This window comes from Rana temporaria, chromosome 9, assembly GCF_905171775.1.
Source record: "Rana temporaria chromosome 9, aRanTem1.1, whole genome shotgun sequence".
Taxonomy (NCBI): domain Eukaryota; kingdom Metazoa; phylum Chordata; class Amphibia; order Anura; family Ranidae; genus Rana; species Rana temporaria.
Window position 1 is genome coordinate 137,057,080 of NC_053497.1, and position 26,699 is coordinate 137,083,778.

At 44.7% G+C, this 26,699-nt stretch overlaps 1 protein-coding gene across 16 annotated transcripts in view; it reads right to left on the bottom strand.

Moving 5' to 3' along the window:
• FNBP1 (formin binding protein 1) overlaps positions 1–26,699 on the bottom strand; it is a 301,149-nt gene that overhangs the window by 135,114 nt on the left and 139,336 nt on the right. The gene's annotated exons all lie outside the window — the stretch shown is intronic.

A 26,699-nucleotide genomic window follows, 5' to 3' on the forward strand; every position in this document is an offset into this window, starting at 1 on the left:
ATACATGATCTCTGCCATGGTGTATGCCAGGGATATGCAATTAGAAGATCTCCAGCTGTTGCAGAACTACAAGTCCCATGAGGCATAGCAAGACTGACAGCCACAAGCATGACACCCAGAGGCCGGGGTATGATGGGACTTGTAGTTTTGCAACAGCTGGAGGTCCGCTAATTGCATATCCCTGGTATAGGATAAAAGACCCCGGGACTGTCGCTACAATGGTGCATGCTATTAATAGGAATCAATCCTACAAAGACAAAAAAGATGGCTGCCCTATGGCTCATCTGTGAATATTATTACACTTGATTATTGAGTACATTTTGAGTGACATTAGGACTCATGCACATGCCGCCCCCCCCCCCTCCCTCCTTTACATCAATAGAGATGAGGGCCCTGATCCAGTACTGATCAGTGAAGTACTCCTTGGAGTAAGCCTACCAGATTGCATTTAGTAAATAGGATCTGCCTGGGAGAAAGCGCAGGGGCACATATAGTGATGCCACTTTGGGGCCCCTTTAATATTATTAGGGGATCCACTTATAGCTCATTTAGGGGACCCACTTATAGCTCCCCTTTATTTTCCTGCTGTGTGTCCTTTCTCCTTTCATTATGAAGTCGCATTTTACATTGCTTCACATCCTTATTTCTGTTCTTCTATCTGCAGCTTTGTTCCTTTTTATACATGGGGAGGGAGGATGGGTAGATATCTGTTTCTGAATGTATTACGGCCAAAACAAACCTGTCATTAACCACTTAAGACCCGGACCAATATGCAGGTAAAGGACCAGGCCCCTTTTTTTGCGATTCGGCACTGCGTCGCTTTAACTGACAATTGCGCGGTCGTGCAATGTGGCTCCCAAACAAAATTGGCGTCCTTTTTTTCCCAGAAATAGTTTTCTTTTGGTGGTATTTGATCACCCATGCGGTTTTAATTTTTTGCACTATAAACAAAAATAGAGCGACAATTTTGAAAAAAAAATCTATATTTTTAACTTTTTGCTGTAATAAATATCCCCCGGAAATATATAAAAAAACTTTTTTTTTTCCTCAGCTTGGGCCGATATGTATTCTTCTACCTATTTTTGGTAATAAACGTTTATCGATTTTTACTACTAATGGCGGCTCGATTGTTTTTTATGCTCACAGCGCTGGATTTTGATGTAAGTGCGCATTTTTATGTGACTAAATAAATGGACCCAGGATTTTACGCTATGCAAGTTTTTCTCTTTTTTATATGGCACATCTTGCAATGTTATATTGAATGAGGCAACTATTCCAATAACGTTTTCCCTTGGTGGAGATTCGTGTGGAGACCATCAGTATTACATCCGATTGTGATCTCCTGTAATAAGAGATCATTTTCATCTGGTAAGAGGCAGTGTGTTATCAAGGTGGAGGCCCTTTTCTATCCCCACGTTTCTGGATGCTGTGGATATTTATCTTTCACTTGGAGATTTAGAGCCTGAATATTTATTTATTTTTTTGGACTTTATCTATTTATGGATCATATCACTTTGTGATGGATTGTATGTGATTTCACGGGTCACTGGTTTACCATACACATTAAGTTTGATTTACATTTATTATGTTTTAATTTATGATATCCTTTACATAAATTGTTTAAAAAAAATGTATGTATATGTTGACACTTTATTTATAGTTTTACTTTATTTACCGCAATTTTTTACTAGCGCAGCTTCCTTTTTTTATTATTTATCTTGTTTAGTGTTGTATAACACATAGTTGCCTGCTTGATATCCATTGAATGAGAGCAGTATTTTTTCCATCATTAAACACAACATCTCCCTGTCCTTCCCCTGACATGTCACTGATCAGTGATGTGTCACGGCAAGCCACGCCCCCTAACCAGGCCCGGACTGGCCATAGGGCATACCGGGCCTATGGCCAGTGGACCGCGGCGGCCCGCGGGCCGCATGTCACTTCTCCCCCCAGTGTAACATGCAGGGGGTCCAGAACTGTTAGGGGGGTGTCTGTGTAACAAACTGTGGGGGCTGTGTAATGTAAAGGGGTCCAGAGGTGCGGTGCTATGTAAAGGGGTCCAGAGGTGCAGGGTGCTGTGTAATGTAAAAGAGTCCAGAGGTGCAAGGTGCTGTGTAATGTAAAGGGGCCCAGAGGTGCAGGGTGCTGTGTAATGTAAAGGGGCCCAGAGGTGCAGGGTGTTGTGTTATGTAAAAGGGTCCAGAGGTGCGGTGCTATGTAATGTAAAGGGGTCCAGAGGTGCAGGGTGCTGTGTAATGTAAAGGGGCCCAGAGGTGCGGTACTATGTACTGTAAAGGGGTCCAGAGGTGCAGGGTACTATGTAATGTAAAGGGGCCCAGAGGTGTGGTGCTATGTACTGTAAAGGGGTCCAGAGGTGCAGGGTACTATGTAATGTAAAGAGGTCCAGAGGTGCAGGGTGCTATGTAATGTAAAGGGGTCCAGAGGTGCAGGGTGCTGTGTAATGTAAAGAGGTCCAGAGGTGCAGGGTGCTGTGTAATGTAAAGAGGTCCAGAGGTACAAGGTGCTGGAACCCCACATCCCATCATTAACTGCCGCCGCAAAGCGCCGCCGCCGCATGGTTTCAAAAGTGTCCAATGTGTCCGCAATAATGTCGCAGTCACGATAAAAATCGCTGATCACTGGCATTACTAGTAAAAAAAAAAAATATTAATAAAAATGCCATAAAACTATCTCCTATTTTGTAGGCGCTATAACTTTTGCGCAAACCAATCAATAAACGCTTATTGCGATTTTTTTACCAAAAATATGTAGAAGAATACGTATCGGCCTAAACTGAGGGGAAAAAAAAGTTTCACCAAAAGTGGCCTGGTCTTTGGCCAGCGAAATGGTCCGGGGCTTAAGTGGTTAAATACCACCAAAAGGAAGATTTGTGTGAACAAAAGATATGGGTACAGTGTTGCATGACCGCACAATTGTCATTCAAATTGTGACAGCGCTGAAAGCTGAAAATTGGCCTGGGCAGTAAGGGGGTAAATGTCCCCAGTATTGAAGTAGTTAACGCTGAATGTGTCAAAGGAAGGGTCAACCTATTTTCTTTCCCTCAACCCATGGTTAAAGGAAAAAAATTGCATAATGTTTGGCTTGTATAAAACATTGTACTCCTCCCACTGGCTATAACCACAACAAATAAAGCGCTGTCATCCGTCGTGCTGTAGGGCAGAGCTGTGTAAATCTCAGGACTGGATAGATTAGACACACAAATACTTTATTGTTCAGCTTTTGTTCCATATTAATAATAGGAGGGGGGGGGGGGGTAATTATTTAATTAAACAGGTCACCTCGAAAGCAAATGAAATAACAGCATCTTTCGCCTCGACCAGCTCTTTGCTCCTCTGTCTTATTAAAGGAATTCCTAATAAAGAATTAGGACATCTGCATATTTTTCCAGGCTTAGCCAAGCCCATATTCAGGGCGCAAACGCTGAATAATCCGCCACATGACAGACGACTGGAAGGGACGGAGAGACGATCGAAGGGGAGAGACGATCGAAGGGGAAATGAAGGCATCTTCCAATGTAGAGGGATAATTGGGATCAGCTCCATGTACATTCTAATCACAGCCACCCCCAGCCTTGCCCCTCAGGCCATTGAAAGCGAGGAAAGCCTCGGCTGAGGGTCCATAAAAGGCATTGCAGCTAGGGAGCTGGCAGGGGGACAGATCCACAGTCATTTGTTCAGATTAGCAGAGAGAGAAGGAGAAGTACGCCCTGAGCCCTGGGATCGGTATGTCTGTACGGACGCAATGCGGTCACAGGCAGCTCCTTATTATGGATTGGCTGCTGGAAGGGATTTTCTGCTCCGTCACCACAACAAGCTCATTCAAGGCCTTTGTGTGCAGTCATGTTCTGGTTTTATGGCTGTTTATGTTACGCGCAGGTTTATTTAAGACCGCAGGGCAAAAGACGAGCGTTCTGCACACTACAGGCACGCTGGCGGATTATAACAATGGTATAGTTGGTTGTCGGGGGTTAAACGTTTCCAACTCCGATATATGTGTGGATTTTTTTTAAATAGACTTGGTAAAAAGTCAAGTTGGGTTCTTCATAAACACTTCAGTGTCGATTATTTGATTGACTTCTGTTGAAGGGACATGCTGGAAACCTTTTGTCAATCAGCAGCTGCAGCCGCTGATCATTGCACCTGGACAGCGGCGGGTCCAGCTTTCAGAATACGGGCGATTCCTCCATCCACCTTGTCTGTGCAGATCTACTGGCTTAAAAAAGAAGTACCGTACCCTGTTTCCCCGAAAATAAAACCTACCCCTAAAATAAGATCTAGCGTAATTTTCCAGGAGGACTGCAATATAAGCCCTACCCCGAAAATAAGCCCTAGTTTAAAATCCTATAACCCACTCTATTACAGTAGTCCACAATGTACAATGTGTGTGTTTCTGTAACATAAATGCGGGGAAGAGAGCTCCGGCAGGTCTCAAAAGCGCAGAGCGGTGCTATAATGAAGGTATTTAGCACAATTATATTACAGAAATACACACATTGTACATTATATACTACAGTAATAGAGTGGATTACAAGATTTTACAAGCATTTTAACTCAGTTCACACTGGGGATTCCTAACAGGCAGGTCGAGAGAGGGGAAGAGAAGACAGCACATTACATGGTAAGACCTACCCCAAAAATAGGCCCTACTGTGTCATTTGTTGCCAAAATTAATATAAGACCCAGGCTTATTTTCGGGGAAACACGGTATATACTCGAGTATAAGCCGACCCAAATATAAGCCGAGGCACCTAATTTTACCACAAAAAAAATGGGAAACTTATTGACTCAAATATAAGCCTAGGGTGTCCATCTGCATGCCTCACTGTGCCCATGCCTCACTGTGCCCATGACTAGACTGACGTTCAACATGGGAGTCTATGGAAGGGGTGCCCGGTTTGAAAAATTGGTGCTCCCCAGCGGTAGGTCCTCCAGACAACAAACATTGCACACTTGTAGAGGAAAGGTGGGGCTACATGTGTGCCAAGTTTGGGGTCCAGGGGACCTATGGCCAGCCGGTACCGGGTCCCCAAATTCTCCGCAGAAATTACCATCTTAACATGGGAGTCTATGGAAGGGGTGCACGGGTTTGAAAAATCGGTGCTCCCTGGCCGTAGGTCCTCCGGACAACAAGCTTTGCACACTTGTAGAGGAAGAGTGGAGCTATATGTGTGCCAAGTTTGGGGTCCAGGGGACCTATGTCCGGCAGGTACTGGGCCCCCAAAGTCCGTGAGATCAGGCGCAAAAAGGTGACTTGTGTATAAGCCGAGGGGGGGGGGGGATATTTTCAACACAAAAAAATTGCTGAAAAACTCGAGTATATACAGTATGTTTTTTGATTGATCAACTTGGGTACAACCAGCCTGTTTTAATTTTTCATGGGATTATTGCCAGTGGCTAAAGTCGCTGGCAATAATCACTTTGTGTTGTCCTGGCCGGGGCAACTCCCCAGCCGATTAGATCCATATGCATATGGGAATCTATAACATGTACTGTGAACCCGATTCATGAAATTTGAGCTGGGCACATACATCTGCAGTGTTTTCTTATCTCTCTCCAAAGCCCTAAGTGCTGTGGCTTTCTGCTGCTCTGTTCTTCTGTAGAATGATAACTTCTGACAACTCCTCCGACACAGGAGATAAAAGCAGCTGGAAATTTGTGTCTGGATTGGGTGCATAGAAGTAGATTAGCAAAGAGCTTGTCTAATCACAGCACAGCACAGCTCTGCATGTTTCGTCATTCCTCTGCCTATGTGAAGGGGTGGGGGTGTGCTTTTTCTCCAATCAGCTCTCACACATTGTTAGCCCAGACTCTACATCCAGTGCTGAACAGCAAGAAAAATCTCTAAAGCCCTGTAAACACGACAGGGATTCCTGGCGGTAAAAAGTCCGCTGGGAATCCCAGGGGGGGAAACCGAGAACCTGCTCAGTAACTTTCCCCCTGTACACAGTACAGTTTGGGAAAACTGCGGTGAGAGCTTTGGCCGGGAATCCTGGCCGTGTGTATGCTACACCGCAGTGTTTCCCATAGGGAAACTGCCGGGAAAAAGACCTGTTCTAATTTTTCCTGCCGCGATTCCCAGCGGTTTTCCTGTCGGGAAAACTGCCATGGAGCATACACACGGACAGTTTTTCTGGCCAAAAGCTGTCATGGCAGTTTCCCCGATGGGAAAACTGGTCGTGTGTAAGAGACTTAACACAATGTTCACTTTTTAAACAGTATATAAATGTGAAGACAGCAGATATAGATGTAAAACTTATATAGGGAGATTTGTTTCACCCCTATGTATCATCTGAGGCTGTTTCCTTCACTGGGAATATGTGAGGGTTTAATCTACTCCCCAATGCTGAATAAGCCCCCACCTGACGCTTTTCTGATAAGATGCACCAGCCCTGAACTGAAATCAAAGAATCATTTGCTGAAATCAATGCTAATGCTGGCCATACACTCTACGAAAAATCGGTTAGTTTTTTTTACATATACCTAGTGCAGAAAGTTCGGACGGGAAACACATTAACCTTCTGATTTATCGTTCGTTAGGCAGAAAATTTCCGAACTGTCTGAACGACCGAATTTCGCCCGATTTTTTGTATAGTGTATGGCCAGCATTACATTCCAAAAATATATATGGTTGCTTACTTCTTTTAGATTTCTTCTAATCTGCGTATTGTTACCGCTCCCAGTTTCAGAAATGGAGGCAAATTTGTTAAATTTGTTAAATATTTTCTGCCATGAAAAAATGCAGAAAATTTGTAGTGCATATAAGAAATGTCAGAGAGAACAATGAGCCAGAGAAGGGCTGCAGAGTGTTGTGTATGAGCGCCCCCCCATGTGACATCTGGAAACCGGAATCACAAGGCTGACCAGTGGATGACAAGCATAAACAGGCTCTGTCATCCGTGATGGATGGTGGGGTTGGGTGGCCGGGCAGTACCAGAAGATCAAGTCCTCATTACACACACACACACACTTAAAATATAACTAAATTAAAAACTTTTTTTTTTGGATGGAGTGGAGAGGGATTAGAACACCTGACAATTTTTACTGCTGTCTGTGTCCCCATTAAGGAGACTCTCTCTCGATTTCTCCTGTTTATCATTATCACAGAAAGTGAAAGTAACAAGAAAACCCCAAATTTTGGGTTGTGCCCAGAAAAGTAACAGATGGGAAATCTTCCAATGAGGTCCCCAAGAAATTCCTTTAATTTGATGAGATTTTCTCTCACTTCCTGTTTGGCTATGGGACAGGAAGTGAAGCGAAATCTCCTCAATGGGACACAGATGGCGACAAAAAAATCTGACAGAGGTTATAACTAGGGTTTCACCGATACAAGTATCGGTACTCGTGCAAATGTGCCGATACCTTTAGGTTCGGCTCTTTCATCTGTCATCGCGATTCCCCGCTGACAGATGAAATGTTTACAAAAGAATAGTGCAGGAAGTCATTAGTTGTTAAGGAGCGGGAGCGCCGCGTCCTTAACAACCAATGACGTTTCAACTGCCAGTGGGGATTTCCCTTACCCGCAGTGGACCTGCACCAGCTCCGCCCCTTCTCACGCCGGCTCCGCCCCTTCTCGCGATGACTCCGCTCCTTCTCGCATCGGCTCCGCCCCTTCTCACGCCGGAGCCGCACCAGCTCCGTTTTTTGTATCCTCTGGCGATGTGCTTCTCCTCCTCGGGCTGCTCTGCGGGCGGCTGTGGGGTGACAGATCTGCCTGCCTGGTGAGTAGTGTGTCCCACACTGAGCCAGGCTTTGATACTGTCGAACCTTGGAGGGGGAAGGGGAGGGTGTTATAGTGCAGTGATTGGGTTCCCAAAAAATACCCCCTTCCCCTCCCCCAAAACAAGAACACCCCTCCCCACCAAAAAAAAAAAGTTAAAGTTATAAAAATGTAAAAATAGGTATCAGTAATCGGTATTGGCGAGTACTTGAGGAAAAGTATCGGTACTTGTACTCGGTCTTAAAAAACTGGTATTGGTGCAACCCTAGTTATAACCCTCTCTTACTCCAAAATGAAAAAAAAAAGTTTTGCCTTTAGTTCTACTTTATGGCCCCCTTCAGACGTGCGGACCGTATGTCCGCTTTTTCATCCATCCGTTTGCAGATGAAAAAGGGACATACATTGGTCCCTATGTGATTGCGGGTGTCAGCGGGTAAACATCCGCTGACAGCCGTAATCACCCGCCTCCGCAAAGATCCGATTTTGTGGACGGAAGAAAACCCTATTTTTTCCTCCGTCTGCGGATCGGATCAGATCAGATGAACACGGACATACGGTCCGTGTTCATCCGATCCCCCCATAGGGGAGAGCGGAGAAAAGACAGGGCGGTCCCTGCACAGTGTGCGGGGACCGCCCTGTCAGCCGCCGGCTCATCGGGGATATACGGAGGGAATCCCCGCTGAGCTTACGGACACACGGAGGGGGATCATTACTGATCCGCCCCGTGTGAAAGGGCCCTAACAATGAAAACTTAAAGGACACAAGTCAAAGCACGGGTCAGAAGCGGATGTGAAATAGGGGAATCTGTAATATGCTTTAAAGAAAGAGGAAGAGCGGTTGCTGACACATCAGCTATGCTATAGGTTGCTGTCGATTTCTTAGTAACTTTTGTGACTTTCACCAAAATTTTTTTTTTTTTACACCACAGAAAAGTCAGCACTATTAAAAAACCTGCTGGTCAGGAATCACACGTCATGCCGAGCTGTGTGGCGTACTACAGCTAAACTCCAGGCAGACTGCTAAACACACAGTAATAACAAATATACATCAAATGTTTTATGTCTTATTGGATTTGTAATTATGTTCAGCCAGTCTTATGATCCAGGAACCCCTACCAGACAGCACAGCTAGGTTTGCGGCCTCTTTTTTCTTCTCTGCTGCATGTAAACAACACTGCTTGGTCACCAATCTACTCACATTTGGTGGAAGGAAGAAGCAGCACACTGATCTCTACTTCTGTAAGCATCTTGGAATTGTTGACTGACAGCACCATACACAGTACGAGAGCACTGATTGGCTGAGGGTGCCCCCACCCTCCAGTGTCAGCGAAATTTGATCAAATCCAGCTTTGTTTCCACTCCACTCTAAATGACATCCTTCCTAACTAAAGTCCTATATTTCCAGTTGCTGCACACTGATCTTTAGTGGAAGTGGGGGTGAAGGGTGATTTGGGGAGACCTTAATCAATAACTCTTGGGTGATCGTCATGATCAACCCTTTCACTGGGGCATGCGCACCCCTGTCTCTAGGCTTTTCAGTGCAAGTACTTACCTACCTAAGAGAGTCTGTACATTATAGCAGGCCATTTGTTTAGTATTAACCCTTTGACTTCCATCACCACAGCTGTGGTAGGGTTACAAGGAGGGTTAGGCACCTTTCACACTGAGGCATATTTCAGGCGTTTTAGCGCAAAAAACAGCGCATAAATAACGCCTGAAATAATCCTGCCCCAGCATTCTCAATGTAAAAGCCCGAGGGCTTTCACACTGAGGCGATGCGCTGGCGTAGGGGAAAAAAATCCCCTGCAAGCAGCATCTTTGGAGCGGTGTGTATACCGCTTCTTTACCGCTCCTTCCCATGGAAATCAATGGGACAGCGCGGTTTGCGGGCGGTATTGACCCTTTTTCGGCCACTAGCAGGGAATAAAACCGCACCGCTAGCGGCCGAATATCGCAGTAAATACGACAGTATAGCGGCGCTAAAAATCGTGCCGCTATACCGCCACCGCACCTCCTGTGCCCAATGTGAAAGGGGCCTCAGTGTTACATACAGAGGTACAAGTAGAGTTAGCGCAGGGTTTACAAGGAGAGTTAGGGCCCTTTTACACTTCTGCGTTTTTTACCTCTTTAAATCCTATGGCCCACTTAACACCACTGCATTACAGGTGCGGTGTGTTTTGAAAAGTCCTGCATGCGAAAACGCAGCTTCCCATTCAAATAAATAGAAAATGCAGCAAAAACTCCTCAAAATTGCAGTAAAAATGCACTGCACCATTTTTGTCCATTTTTCACAGGTGCAGGAACCCCAAAACGCACAGGAAAGGCACATGAAACACAGCTAAATTGTGGTTTCCCTACAGAGCAGTGTGAAAGTGTCAAGGTGGAAGGTAAATTTGGTGTAAGGGTTCTCGCTAGTATGACACCCGCCGGCATCTGATCCAGTCCGGTCCACTGAAATCCAGAGATCTATTTCACATCCGTCTGTCAAGATTGGATGACAGTCAGATGGAAATGAACAAGCAGTCCGTGTTCATTCGACCGCCCCAGAGAGAACATCAGGCTGTGTCCGTGTCTGCTCTGCATAGCAGGGAGGACATGGACCTGTCATCCGCCTGCTCAGCGGGATCAGCAGACAGATCCGCTTAGCTGAGTCCGTCCATTTGGCAAGGGGGCTTAGGGCTGCAAGAAAGCTTAGTGTTAGGGTTACATGGAGGGTTAGATTTACAGGTAATTGCTGGCAGTATGAACAGTCATGGGTAGCTGCGGGCACCGTCAGCCTGGCATTCCAGCTGCAGGAATCCACAGATTTTTGGTGCTTGAATTTGAAGGGTGTTCTAATCCCCGTGTGGATTCAAAGTTACAGGGAGCGTTCACATGAGGGGGGGGGGGGGGGGTTGCTTAGGTAACGGCATCACTGTCTATTAGCTCGGATCTCCCACAGCTTATGGCTAGGAGGTGATTACAAGCACCTTCAGTTGTAGGCAGGGTGGATTTGATTTAAATCATCATTTAAAAAGAGCAACTGTCATCTCTGTCCCGCAGTGGCTCCTCCTCTGACCTGCTGTTGACTCACCGACAATCCCATTCATTTTAATGGGACGGCTAGTGACACAAGGTGAGGGACGTGGTGGCAGCAGGTGAGTGGATGCCCGCTAACAGGCGCTGCCATCATGGACCTGAAATGACAGGTGCTCTTCAACCACTTCCCACCCAGCTAGTGCATATGCACGGCCGCGTGGGCGCTCTCTTCTTCTGAGTGGATGTTCAGGAATGTCCCTCAGAAGGAGGGGGATCGCAAACTCGCACGCAGCGGCGCGATCCCGATGCGCTCGTGTCACCCGGACATGACACATCTCAGATCGGCAGGAGGGCTCTGTGATTGGCCCACCTGATCACATGATGGCCGTGTCCAATCACAGCCGTCACGTGATGTAAACAGAGAGCCAGTTTCTAGGCAATCGGCTCTCCTCTCCTCACACCTTAGTTGTCAGTGAGGAGAGCGGATCGATGTAGCCGGCTGGTGATCAGTGTGTATGAACTGTTTTTTACACACTGATCACCAGTGTAAAACATGTACACAATGTAAAACACACATGTCCCCACATAGTAAAAACTCCTGTCCCTCACATATGTCCCAGTAAAATCATATGTCCCAATGATATGTCCGTGATCACCTGCGCACATCTGTACATGATCACCTGCGTACATCTGTCCGTGATCACACAAACCGATTATTATACACTTAACAGGATTTTTTTTACCAAAGACATGTAGCAGAATACATTTTGGCTTAAATTTATGACAAAAAAATCGATTTTATTGTATTTCTTTTAAAATAGAATAAAGAAAATATTGTTTTTTTTTTTTCAAATTTATGCTCTTTTTTCACTTATATCGCAAAAAATAAGAAACGGAGTGATCAATAAATACCACCAAAAGAAAGCTCTATTTGTGCGAACAAAATGATAAAATTTTCATTTAGTAACAGCGTAGCATGACGGCGCAATTGTCATTGAAAATGCGAGAGAGCTGAAAGCTGAAAATTGGCCTGGGAAGGAAGGGGGCGAAAGTGGCTGGTATGGATGTGGTTAAATGTAAGGACTTATTCTTGTTAGTATTTAGAATCTTTAATGTTTGCAAACAAAATGAAGGTTTCCTATTTAGAATAATAAGCTGTCAGGTTGGTAACCGATTCAATCATACAGTTTGTAGTGTACATAGATTTGTAAAACAATGGGATAAAGGAATATTCCTGAACTTTGTTTTATCTCATGGTTACTGTGACATTGTGTGAATGCAAATTTGATAAAAAGCAAAAAAAAAATGTTTTTATTTATTTTTATTTTAACTCATTGATTTTTACCCACCCTGGTTGTAGTTCATAAAATATATAAAACATCTGGATGTCTAATGAAGGAACTAGTTGGGAGCACAGTGACAGTGTTACATAACAGAGCCTGAGGGATAATGTCAACTCGTTTTCACTGTGTACACCTGGAGATTGGTTTTCACAGCAGAGAAGTAACGCTTGGTGACACATGACTTTCCTTCACCGCTACTGTGCGTCATCTAGCAATAAATCTTCTAATTCATTGCACAGCTCATATGGGGAATTAAGCCGTGCCAGAAACAACCCAAGTCTTATGACCGACCATAATTCAGTTAGCAGTATTCAGTGATAAGATAGCAATATGCAAACTCTTTTTCCTGATAGACAAGGAGAGCTATCGGCAGAATCAAGGGCCGATCTAGTACAAATCAGACTTCATATCCTTGAAATTAAAGAGGCCCTGTCACCAGATCCGTCATTTTAAACAGCAATCTTCCTATAAGTATATATGCACATCTAGGGCCAGATTCTCGTAGACTGGTTTAAAAATGCGGCGGCGTAACGCATCTCATTTACGTTACGCCGCCACAAGTTTTACGGGCAAGTGCTTGATTCACAAAGAACTTGCCTGTAAAGTTGCGGCGGCGTAGCGTAAATCCTCCGGCGCAAGCCCGCCTAATTCAAATGATCCGGGTAGGGGGCGTGGATCATTTAAATTAGGCGCGTTCCCGCGCCGAACGTACTGCGAATGTGCCGTCCCTAAAATTTCCCGACGCGCATTGCGCTAAATGCGTCAAGGACGTCATTGGTTTAGACGTTAAGTAAATGGCGTCCAGCCCTATTCACGGACGACTTGCGCAAACAACGTAAATTTAAAAATGTTGACGCGGGAACGACGACCATACTTAACATTGGTTGCCCCTCATATAGCAGGGGCAACTTTACGCGTGGCAAATCGGACGTAAACGTCGTATCTTCACTGCGTCGGCCGGTCGTACGTTCGGGAATTTGCGTATTTTGCTAATTTGCATACTCGATCGGGAAAACGGCGGAGGCGACACCTAGCCGTGGAAAAAAAAATTGCATTTTAGATACGACAGCGTAAGAGCCTTACGCCTGTCGGATCAAATGGTTATCTATGCGTAACTGATTCTAAGAATCAGTCGCATAGATACGACGGGCCAGATTAGGACTTACCACGGCGCACATGGCATTGCGCCGTCGTAAGCCCTTTCAAAATCTGGGCCCTAATGTATTATAGGTCTGCCTGCAAAAGCCTCCCTTGTGAAGACATTTAGGCCTCATGCACACAAGGCGTTTTTACAGCTGCTTTTACCAGCGTCAGATGCTTTTATTTCCAGCCTAAAAACGCCTCTCTGCGTTATTATATGGTCTCATGCACACACAGGCTTTTAGGAGCTGTAAGTGGTATAGGTGTTTTCAAGCGGCAAAAAAAAATATCCAGGTCCAGCGCGTTCTGAGGACGGGCGTTACAGCTGTAAAAACGTCTGACGCTGCTAAACGCAGCTTAATGCTGGATACATGTCAAAATCAATGGTTCCCAATGAGAATCCATTGATTTGAATAGAACTCACATCCAAGTCGGATCATGATGATCCGACTTGTGCTGTGACTTGTGCTCTGAGGGAAACCTTCGGGCTGGTATGGCCACGAAATCTGCCTTTGGAATCACCTAGGATCCTGACATCATCTCCCTCTAATGCTCCTGGGAAATGTGTGTCATCATTTCCCAGGATGCAGTGCGCTACCCAATTATCACTCCCCATCCAAGACTTCCAGGAAGTAAGTGCTTGTGGGCTTCACAATGCCCACAAGCAAAATGACAATGGTGTGGACATATTTATTTATAAACTATGGCCTGGATTCAAGAAGCAATTGCGCCTGTGTAACCATAGGTTACGCCCCGGTGTAACGAATGCTCCTGATTCAGGAACCTCGTTATGCCGACTGCAGCCTAAGATATGCGCGGCATAAGGCTCTTATGCCTGCATATCTTAGGCTGCATTCTTGCGATGGCCGCTAGGTGGCGTTCCCGTTGTGCACAGCGTATAGTATGCAAATTGCATACTAACGCCGATTCACAACGTTGCGCGAGCCCTGCGTACGCAATTTACGTCGTTTCCGTACGGCGGTTTTTGCGTAAGGCTGCCCCTGCTATTAGCAGGGGCAGCCAATGTTACGTATACCCGTCGTTCCCGCGTCGCGAAATTTGAAATTTACGTAGTTTGCGCAAGTGAATCAGGAATGGCGCTGGACGCCATTCACGTTCACTTTGAAGCAAATGACGTCCTTGCGACGTCATTTGCCGCAATGCACGTCGGGAATTTAAATGATTCCCGCCCCCTACGGGATCATTTAAATTGCGTGCGCTTGCGCCGGGCATTTTGCCGGCGCTCCCACGCAATTTACGGAGCTACTGCTCCGTGAATCAAGGGTAGCGCAGTAAATTTGCGGGGGCGCAGGGCAAAAAGTTTGCCCTGCGCCTCCGTAAATAATGCGCAAATCTACTTGAATCCGGGCCTATCTTTTTTGAATAACTATGCGGAGCGGCGGCGGATTGTAAAATAGTAAGTGACTGGATTTATATTATAAAAACGCATGATGAAAGGACATACATTTAAAAAATGCTAATTGTGGTTGGAACCCCGCTTTAAGTATAACATGTTTATTATTTTGAGAGAAAAAAAAGACAAGCCTTTATAATCACTTTAAAGGTTATGTAGGGAGGTGAGAAGACGGATGAAGGAGCTGGGTCAGCACACAGTAATTGGACACTTCCAGAAGAGGAGAGGGCTATGACATGGTAGGAAGAAGGAGACCTATTTCCTGTCGGTACGGCCCTTTAGTATGAAATCGCTCACCATACACCATACTATACATTGATCGGCACTGTATGGTTGTTAGCTGATGTACCAAAGAATTTTGCGGTTAATTCACTTTTTTTCCCTTGCATTATGTAAAGAAAACACTCCTAGCAAAGTGAGCTAAGCTGATCTCTCTACCCCGTAGAACTGATAAGGGAAAGGTCCATGTTTCTGTAGATTATATTACAGTGTAGGATGTGAGTCTTGGCATGACAAGCATGCTACGTATCTGACTTGGAGACTTCTAAGTACATCTCCATCTTACACTCCCACCCTGTCATGCGCTGCGATAACACAGCCTGGCACAGCAAGCATTCTGTAACAGTAACATTCAAACCGAGAAGAAGCGGCTGCTTCACATGGAAGCAAGTCAGCAGAAAGTCCCGACCTCCACATGCATGACATTGTGTGATATTTAAAGTCACTACGTCATCAACATTTCTAGAGACACCTGCAAAAATGAACTCCCAAGAGAGAAGCAGAATTACTAACATTCCAGAAGCTTCTTTCACCCTTTTGCTGCTCTAATGGTAAAGTGGACCTGTCAGTGTGCTCAAACCGACCGACTGGCAAAGTGAAGGCCTCTTGTGGTGACAGCTCATCCAAATGTTGTTTCTCAGATGCTTTGTGTACATAACAATATTAATATAGTTACACAATATCTCGAAAAATCAGATGTGGTATATTTTTACAAAATGACATTGGTAATGGCGATGTAACTATGTATATACCATACCTGGCTGATGCTTCTGGAAGCTGGAAATCACTGATATAGACATCACTACTCCAGTGATCTCCACTTCCGTCCTGCATTTTCTGAATTACATAGTTAGGTTGAAAAGAAAGACACAAGTTCATCTAGTTCAACTAATTAAAAAAAAAAAAAAATCACACAATACAATATACACAATCCTATACCCACGGTTGATCCAGAGGAAGGGGAAAAACCCCAGCAGAGCATGATCCAAGTTGCTCCAGCAGGGGAAAAAATTCCTTCCTGATCCCCCGAGAGGCATTTGTATATTTCCTGGATCAACTTTACCTATAAATGTTAGTACCCAGTTTTACTATGTACATTTAGGAAAGTATCCAGGGCCTTCTTTAAAGCAATCTACAGAGCTGGCCAGAACCACGTCTGGAGAGAGTCTATTACACATTTTCACAGCTCTTACTGTGAAGAAACCTTTCCGTATTTAGAGATGAATAGCTAGATTCAGAGAGAGTTAGGCCGGCGTATCAGTAGATACGCCGACCTAACTCAGAATCTGCACCGTCCTAAGTTTAAGTGTATTCTCAAACTGAGATGCACTTAAACCTATCTAAGAAACGACGGCTTGCGCCGTCGTATCTTAGGGTGCAATATTTAGGCTGGTCGCTAGGTGGCGCTTCCGTTGAGTTCGGCGTAGAATATGTAAATCACTAGATACGCCTATTCACGAACGTACGCGCGCCGGTCGCAGTAAAGATACGCCGTTTACTTAAGGCATTTTCAGGCGTAAAGTTATTCCATCAAATAATGTTAAGTATGGCCGTCGTTCCCGCGTCGAAATTTGAAAATTTTACGTCGTTTGCGTAAGTCGTCCGTGAATAGGGCTGGACGTAATTTACGTTCACGTCGAAACCAATACGTCCATGCGGCGTACTTTGGCGCAATGTACACGGACGGCGCATGCGCCGTTCGTAAAAACCGTCAATCACGTCAGGTCACCCTCCATTAACATAAAACACGGCCCCTCAGCCTAATTTGAATTAGGCGCGCTTACGCCGGCCCCATTTACGCTACGCCGCCGTAAGTTAGGAGGCAAGTACTTTGTGAATACAGTACTTGCCTCTCTGACTTAAGGCGGCGTAGCGTAAATACGATACGCTACGCCGCCTTAAAGTTGCGGCAAGATACCTGAATCCAGCTAGAAGTCTCTTTACCTCTAGACCAGTGGTCTCTAAACAGCGGCCGGGGGCCAGATGTGGCCCTTTGCCTACTTTTATCTGGCCCTTAGGGCACTGTTCTTCCCACTGATGCAAAGCACCATTCCTTCCACTGACACCAACAGTGGGGCATAATGCCTTCCACTGACACCAACAATGGGGCACTATTCTTTCTACTGACACCAACAGTGGAGCATAATGCCTCCCACTGACACCAACAATGGGGCATTATTCTTTCTACTGACACCAACAGTGGGGCATAATGCCTCCCACTCACACCAACAATGGGCTACCATTCCTTCCACTGACACCAACAGTGGGGCATAATGCCTCCCACTGACACCAACAATGGGGCACTATTCTTTCTACTGACACCAAGGGTGGGGCACTATTCGTTCCACTGGCACCAACAATGGGGCACTAGTCCTCCTGCTGACACCAACAATGGAGCACTATCCCTCCCACCAGTACCATCAATACCAATGAGGCACTATTCATCTAACTGACCACAAGTACAAAGTATTTATTTTTATTTTTTTACTCCCACTGACCACCAAGCCTCTGGCATTGTTTACTCCCACTGACGTGGGGAATTTTTTAATCTCACTGGTTACATTCTGGCCCCCTTAAGGTTTGAAGGACGGCAATCTGGCCCGTTGTTTAAAAAGTTTGGAGACCCCTTCTCTAGACGTAAAGAGTGCCCCTTGTCCTCTGTGATGACCTTAAAGTGAACAACAACACCAAGTTCACTATATGGACCCCTTATATATTTGTGGATCATATCCCCCCCGTAATCTCCTCTTCTCAAGAGAGAATAAATTCTGTTTCTCTTATCTTTCCTCATAGCTGAGCTCCTCCATGCCTCTTATCAGTTTGGTTGCCCTTCTCTGCACTTTCTCCAGTTCCCCGATATCCTTTTTGAGAACTGGTGCCCAAAACTGAACTGCGTATTCCAGATGAGGTCTTACTAATGATTTGTACAGGGGGAAAAATTCTCTCTCTCTCTCTCTCTCTGGAGTCCATACCTCTCTTATTACAAGAAAGGACTTTGCTCGCTTTGGAAACCGCAGCTTGGCATCTCATGCCATTATTGATTATGATCAACCAAAACCCCCAGATCCTTCTCCACTAAGGATCCCCCCAGTTGTACTCCCCCTAGCATGTATGATGCATGCATATTCTTATCCCCCAAGTGCATAACTTTACATTTATCAACATCAAACCTCATCTGTTGAGGTCTTACTAATGATTTGTACAGGGGGGCAAAATTATATCTCTCTCTCTCTGAAGTCCATACCTCTCTTATTACAAGAAAGGACTTTGCTGGCCTTGGAAATCACAGATTGGTATTGCATATTATTATTAAGATTATGACCAGTTCAGTATGGTGTCTCTTTGGAAAGGAGTCAGAGACAATTTTTCTGTTTCTCGCACGTAGAGTAGACCACTGAAATGAATAGGCTGCCCTACATGTAATGCGCTGAAATGGGCCTAGTCGCACCCGTAGGTGTGAACCAAACCTTATTGCTACTGACACATGAAACAGAGGAGGAAGCAACCAATGAATCACAGGGGCTGAGGTTTTCATTCCTGATTCAGACCAACCCTGCCAGGAGACACCTAAGAAGGTGTTCTATGATTAAGCTTTCCGTAAAAACCTCCATTTCATTTTTAGGTGGACTTCTCTTTCATAAATAACCGGCAGGGTACTTTTGAAGGACGAGGAATGAATGTAGTGCGTACAGTTACTATTTCAGGACATCTTTGCTCGATATGCAGAAACAAGTCTAATCACAGAGCTGTCAGCTAGAAATCAGTCCTCATCATTACACACGTCCCTCCCTTAAACCTTCTCTGTGTCACCGCCAGCCTCTCGAAAAACTTGTTGCTTCTCTTCTGGAGCCTATTTTTTGACAGCGCCCTCTAAAAATATCTCCTAAAGATAGTCATGTTTGTCAGTTTCAGCAATCTGGATCAGAAAATCTCCATTCTTCTACTTTTGAGCACTTTTTAAAGTGTCTACATGTCCAGGAAAGGGAACAAAAGGGATAAAGCGGAACGCTAGGGAAAGACATTTTTACCAATTTTTCTTTTAAAGCCTGTAGTGTGTGAACACACTCAAAAAACTCCACCCGATGCAAAAAAAAACAAAAAACACACATAAATGTGAGCCACAAAACGTGCACAGGGTGTACACATAGACCTCCAAAGGAGAAGGACCTTGACCCTGATACCCCAGGGGGTTAGGTTTCAAACGGGGACTGTGGTACTAGGTGGGGCTCCCCCAAGGGAGACCCCATGAGAGAGGGCGAATCAAGCCCATGTCCTCCTTCTCCCAAGACGTTCAGGGCAGGCCCAAGGACCTACACCCTACCAGTCAAACGTGAAAAAGTGTACATCAACAAAATATAAGAAAGAGACACAACAAACACTCAAAAATAAGTAAAGTGGGGAAGGAAATGGAAAGGGGAGGTGAAAAGTGCCATTGTGTAAAACAATGGCGGGCCCGTCGGGCAGGAATAAAAAAATTCCTCTGGCCCCAGCCAAAAGACTCAGCCCTAGAGGCAGGTGCTGAAAAAAGTGTGATGGTGCAGTGACCTTGATACTATAACTCAAAGTGACCTGCATCACAGTGAGACTACGGCACCCCTGCACTGCCACTCCAGGGGCACAAACACCACAGGCTACTTTCAAACCTGGCCCTCCAGCCAGACCAGTTCAGCTCCATCTCCACCAGGAGAGCGGCTGAATTTACAGAGCTTAGGGGGAGAGCCTTACCTACAACTTGGGACAGGCCAAAGCCAGATTCAACCCAGGAAGAAAAGGCACCCCCTCGCCCCCACCACCCCTGCCTAATTACATTCAGGAAGTACTAACCAACCAATACTTAAAGTAGAACAAAAGGCAGAATGATTTTCATTTTGTATAGAGTAAAGGAGGGTTATAGCTCCTGTTCTTCTTTGCCATCTGTGTACCATTGGGGAAATTTCCCTTAACTTCCTGTCTCATAAACAAACAGGAAGTGAGAGGAAATCCCCATCTGTCACCAGAGCCAGTATCCCCACTGGAAGATTACTGGTCTATGACCACCAAAAATGTGGGATTATCTTTCAATTTCACTCTCGGTAATAATGGACGAATCTTGCTAAATGGGGAGACAGACAGCAAAAACAACTAAAAAGGTGTGCTAATCCTCTCCACTCTACCCAAATGTAAGTTTTGCCTTTAGATATACTTTAATTGTACAAATAAGTTACCTATGGTCAGGTGTGTAGGGCTATTTGCTTTGCAATTCATATAGTAAAATTCTATGTAACGGAGACTACAGCTATCACTGTACTTTCAGTTCTGCGACTCTCATACATGGAAGTCATCATGTAGTTTAACCACCCCATCCACTCCTTGTCCATTCACAGAATGTATTCAATAAAAAGACTACAGTATGGGACTGGAGGAAGCAAACAATGGACTACAAGTGCGGTGACATCACACACTTGTGCTCCATTGAGGTCTACAAGTTCCTCTACCATGGTGATAGATGGGACTTGTAATCCTTTGAGTATGAAAAGGTTAAAACCCTTGTCAGGCTATATTTTGCTGTCATTAGAAAGGATCATCACTCTCCTGATCAAGCCAATGAGAGATCCATGCCCACTGATGCATTTCACAACTGCACAGTTAATTGTTAAAAAATCGTGATCTCAATTCAACCTCCCTGACGATCTCCAATGCAGAGTTTGCCGATTCTTTCATATAACAAGTGGAGAGACTTTATCATATCACTCAGCAGTCTGTCAAGTTCTTAACAGGAAACATTGTAACTAATGCTTCCTTCTTAGATTAAAGGGATAAACTTCTGTGTGTGTGTAAGGGCCCTTTTACACGGGGCGGATCAGAAATGATCCGCCTCCGTGTGTCCGTATGCTCAGCGGGGATCGCTCCGTAGATCCCCGCTGAGCCGGTGGCTGACAGGGCGGTCGCCGCACACTGTGCAGGGACCGCCGTGTCTTTTCTCCACTCTCCCCTATGGGGGGGATCGGCTGAACACGGACCGTGTGTCCGTGTTCATCCGATCCGCAGACGGAAGAAAAAATAGGATTTTCTTCCGTACGCAAAATCGGATCTTTGCGGAGGCGGGCGATTACGGTTGTCAGTGGATATTTATCTGCTGACACCCGCAATCACATAGGGACCAATGTATGTCCCCTTTTCATCCGCAAACATATGGATGAAAAAGCGGTCCGCACATGTGAAAGGGGTCTAAAGAAAAAATCCTGGCAATCTGCCGAGTTTGTAACAACATGAAACATTGTAACTTACTTCCTTCTTAGATCAAACTTCGGTGTGTAAATGCAGGAAGTTTAACCACTTAAAGTCCAAATCTTTTTCTGACATTTGTTTCTCAAGTTAAAATCAATATTTTTTGCTAGAAAATTACTCGGAACCCCCAAACATTATATATATATTAGCAGAGACCCTAGGGAAAAAAATTTGCCCACGGTCAATTTTTGTTGGACTTGTTTATTGTTTCTGATCACGTATCCATTTTTTCTCATAAGAAAACGGTACGCATTAAACCAAAAATTATTAGGTCTGACTCCAAGAAATTTTTTGGCGTTTGTTCCTTTGGAAATTTCCATTTGGAAAATCTGAAATCAGATGTTGCAAGTTCTGCAAACACTATACAATAATCGAACGATCGTTCTTGGTATGGAACTTTTCTTCCAATTTTTTTGTAGTGTATGCCCCACTTTAGATACACTATATTACCAAAAGTATTGGGACAACTGCCTTTAGGAACTTAAGATGCGTGTGTGATTTCAGTGTCTGTTCTATGGCATTATTTCAGAAGGTCTTTTCAACTATCAGGTCATCAGACAGGTCCACTTATTGATTATTATTATTATTATTATTATTATAAGGGATTTATATAACACCAAGAGTTTTCCTTATTTGCGCTTATTTGCGTGCAGTGCACCCATCGTTTATATATGTGAGTTGTCCGCGGACCCAGCTGTCACAAATATTTATTTAGTATACAGGTTCAGTTTATATTGTACTATTGTTCAGTGCTAATCCTAGCTGCTTCTCTCCAGTTTACTAGGTGACTATAGTTGTATTGGAAATGACATTCTTGTGACATTGGTGTAGTGACACATTGCATTGAGATCGGTGAACAATAGTATTACCCAAGTACACAAGACATCAATCATTTCCATTAGGCTTACAGCAGCTGTACAGTTTTTGCATATGGGACATATAGACAGAAGGCTGCTCGCATTGTTTACTCTGCTGGGTTGTAAGACCTTCTGACTGCTAAACATTTGTGTATATTATTTAATATCTGTACCGCTTTCTGGGATCACATCCCACCAGGGGTCCAGCCTGCATGGAGTTTGCACTCACCTATATAGTACATTCAGGTAGGTTGTCTACAAAATTCAGGTTATATTTATGGAATTTTTATTACAAATTTTGCTTTTTAACTATTAATGGTGGTGATCTGGGATTTTTATCGGGACTGCGACATTGTGGGGGACAGATCAGACGCTTTTGACATTAGGGTCAAGTGTGGTGGGACTGACTGGGGGAGGAGACAATCACTGCTCCTAAGTACTAGGAGAAGACGATCTGTCTCTACTCCCCTAACAGAATGGATATCTGTCTGTTTGCATTGACAGATCTCCGTTCTGTCCTTCTCAGGAGCAATCGTGGGTAGCTGGCGGCCATCGTGGCCACCGGCCACGCGCATTGGCTCCTACGTCACGGGGCGGGCGCACACACAATGCCATACTGCGGTCGGCAAGTGGTTAATGGCATCCTAGTCTTAGTATGTAGGGTTCAATATCGAGTTGGCCCACCCTTTACAGCTATAACAGCTTCAACTCTTCTGGGAACGCTGTCCACAAGGTTTAGGAGTGTGTCTTTAGAAATATTTGGTCATTCTTCCAGAAGTGCATTTGTGAGGTCAGGCACCGATGTTGGACGAGAAAGCCTAGCGCGCAGTCTCTGCTAAGGATGGGCTCAGGCGTGTACGCAACTCCACATGCCCGCGCCCGCCAGGAAGCTGACACTGTGCAGCGCTAATCACAGGTAGTGAGACATTTCCCAAAACATGCAAGTTGCAAATAATAATGGGCCAAAATCGCGGATGCAGAATTAAAAGAGAAGTACGGGTTTGGGCTTTTGATAGGTTTATACTTACCTAGGTGGATGCTGCATCGGTCCCCCGGAGTGCCTCTGCACTGAGAACTGAGCGATCAAACACCGCTGATCACTCGGTTCTGACAGCTCCGTGAACAGAGAGCTGTCAGTCACAGCTCTCTGCTCTGCTCCTCCTCGCTCATTGGAGCGCTGGGCTGTGGAGGGGCGGGGGCAGCCGGCTCAGGCTCTTAGCGGCCCGGATGTCAGTCCAGGCACCTGGCGGATGCAGACTCCCATTGTCAGGATAAGGCGGTGCCTGGACTGATTTCTGTGACATCAGCAGAGAGCAGACTTCAGACCGTTGTCTGCTGAAAACGGGTCACAGGAGTATCTGCACTCCTGTGATCCATAGGAGAAGCTCAGCCAAACGAGCTCAGGCTGGACTTCTCCTTTAAGGGCCCATGTCGATGAGTTCTTGTTTGCATCAGAACTGCTTCTCTTCTTATGGAAGTCAGTGGGAACGTAGAAGCAACTTTGGTTGATTCAGGGGTTATAAATGCAGGTCAGAGGCACCTCTGTATGAACTCTGAAATGTCACAAACTGATCTGGAATACAAGCTGAAGCACCCGAGGCGTATTACATTTTCTCATAACAAGCCCTTAGGTTTTTTTTTGGTTTTTTTTGTTACTGTATATTATGGCATGTCAGGAATGTATTCACGCTGGCCTGTGAAGTTTTGCTATACTTTTATTCTTGGTTTTGGGAAAATGAAACAATCGCAAATCTAAGGGCTTGATTACAAGAGCGGCATTCTCTGAAAAGATTGCTTTTTTTTAGAAGGGTGGCACAGCAGTGGCTGCCAAGTGATACCATACTGATGTCTTATTATTGTCTTTTTTTTTGCAACCAAGCAGGATTTTCAAATGGGAATAACGCGCCACAACCACGAGCCAAGCACTTGGCTTGTGATGGCAGCACAGCTCCACTCACCTGAATGGGACAGTGGTAGTGTGTGCTAATTTTGCCTTGTGACTGGGCAGTCAGTTGGTGGTAAAACTGCAGTTTAGCCACCCAATTTTTCCTTATTACTGTCCTACGCAAATAAGACTGAAGTTCATTCCTTTAATCTAGGGCTGTTACTGATCAAAATGTTTCTGTTCGATTAATCTTTTTTTTTTTTTATCGATTAATCGACTAATTTCGATTAATTATAACACACATACAGATCCAACTACTTTTAGCTGATCTCCTTGCAGGCTGATTCCCAGTGCAGCTACCAACCACTGGAAAAATGGATAGCAGGATACAAAAAACACACAAAGGTAGCGCTCGATGGGAATGGCATTAAAACTTTTATAGTCTTCAAGTAGGTAACCAAATAAATATTGCACTGGAGATAAAATCGATGTAGCTACATAAACTGTAAAAATGGTGCGAGTAATACCAAACGGTACCAAAAGCAGTCATAAAAACATGTAGCTAAGTATGATACTGGTATAAAAATGTGTACAACGATACCACTGCTGAATCCAGATGAGGAGAGGTTAACATCAGTCCGTCGACATGTAGATGTCCCATGAAGGGAAGTATCACAACTCCCAGTGGATGGTTGTAGAATCCCAGGTTGATAGAGGGAAGTGATAGAGGGAAGTGTAACAGCCCTTGCGTGTGGCAGATAGTAAGGTCCCGCCGGCATGCAGATATGAAGGCACAGCAAAGGAGCCCTTCAGATGGACACGGCAAGCCCCGCCGGTGTCCGTTACGTTACTGGATCTCCGACGGAACTCCCTGAAGGCCCATAAGCCGGCGGACAGGTGAGTACCAATCAAAAGAATTTTAATCGATCAAAAAGATTTTGATCAATCAAAAAAAATTAAAGATTAATCGATTAATTAAAAGTTAATTTGCACAGCCCTACTTTAATCTAAAGAACAAAATGTTACAATGTTTATAGTTTGAAGCAGCTGAGGGATCTTGTGAAACTTGGCAGATTACCTTCTTTTTTTTTTGTTTGTTTGTTTATTTTCTCACAGCTGTCAGCTTGAGCAGAGAACGCTGCATAGAATCGGGAAGATGCTTTATTAAGATGGCAAGGGGGAAAGAATCGCATTCTCGATTCGTAACGTGCACCTCTACTCCCAACTGTCTCTGCATTTGAGGGACTGTCCTAGATTTGGAACAAAGTGCCTCTGTCTTTTTTCCTCTTCATTTTTCCCTCATTTTGGTCTGATCTATATAATTATATAAATAATGCATTATTTATCTTTCAAAAAGATTTTCCCAGTGCTACACCTTTAATCCAAATTTTTAATTGTTGCATTTGTAAATTTCAAAAGCCAATATAAAGGAATAATAGTATAAAGCACTTGTGGGTTTAACTAATAATGTTTTGTATAATTCTCCTTTAAAGGGGGCGTGGCAAGGGGTGTGTCATATGCCTACATACCTTTGCTTATGGTTAGGTGTCCCTTGTTCTTATGGCAAAAAGTAAATCTCAAAATGTCTTTAGGACCCTGAAAGCGTACCTTTTGTTTTGAATTGCCAATGAAAAAGGCAGAACACTTTCTGGTATGTGGGTGTGCCTAGGCACTTCCTTACCTGCAGCCTCAAAGCTGTAGTATATCTACTATGTGAGATCTAAGGCACTGCTGCCTCTGACTGCTAGTCTCAGGAGATTTGGTGACATAGGTGTGCGCAGTCTATTGCATTAGGGTGTGCACCCCAAAGCTCAAACATGCACTACTGATCACTCACGATGTTCATTCAGAAAAGGGAAGGGGATGGTCAATTACATATTTACCGGCCCCTTCCTCCACTCATCCTAAAACATTCTTGCAGCAACAGCTGGCAGTAGAGGAGGGAAGCTGGTAGCACTGCAGGAGGAAGGAGGGAGCCAGGGAAGTAGGGGGAATCTGTGCTGTAAAGGGTGATTAGGGTGGGCCTCGGCACACTCTGTGTGCACGCCTATGTTTGGTGATATCACTACTGTGCTGATCACTGTTCTCCTTGCTGGAGGTTCTGACATGAGGAAGTAAAGGCCTGCCTCTACCAAGATGGTTGCCTCCATACAGAGACACAATGCAGAACAAGGCATAATAAATCAGTAATAAGAAGAGATCATCTACAGCAGTGGTCATCAACCCTGTCCTCAGGGCCCACTAACAGGCCAGGTTTGCAAGATAACTGAAATACATTACAGGTGATATCATTTGCTGCTCAGAGATTGCAGTATTCTAGTCTGCATCTCCCCAAGGTAATACATAAAACCTGGCCTGTTAGTGGGCCCTGAGGACAGGGTTGATGACCACTGAACAGGACGCCCACAGGAAATACCAGGGACTAGTCCTTTGCCCTCTGCCTGTAATTTTGGACTGAGATTCCAAAGTTTAGTTCCTAATTAGCATTTTTTCCCCCAGCATATATTCAGCAGTCCTAATGACTTACATATGTTACCAAGACTGCTGTAACTGATTCAGAAATACATAAAAGATACAGTTTACTGGTTGGGGCTTTGATGTGTATAACTTGGAAAGTTACTTATGGAACCACTTTAAGACCACTAAAAAACTAGTGGATCACCAGTCCAACTTGACCAAAATCTATGTGGTGTCCCTACTATGATGTACTGTTGCCGTTTTCGTGCAAGCAATAACTGCTAGAGTCACAATAGGCAGAAT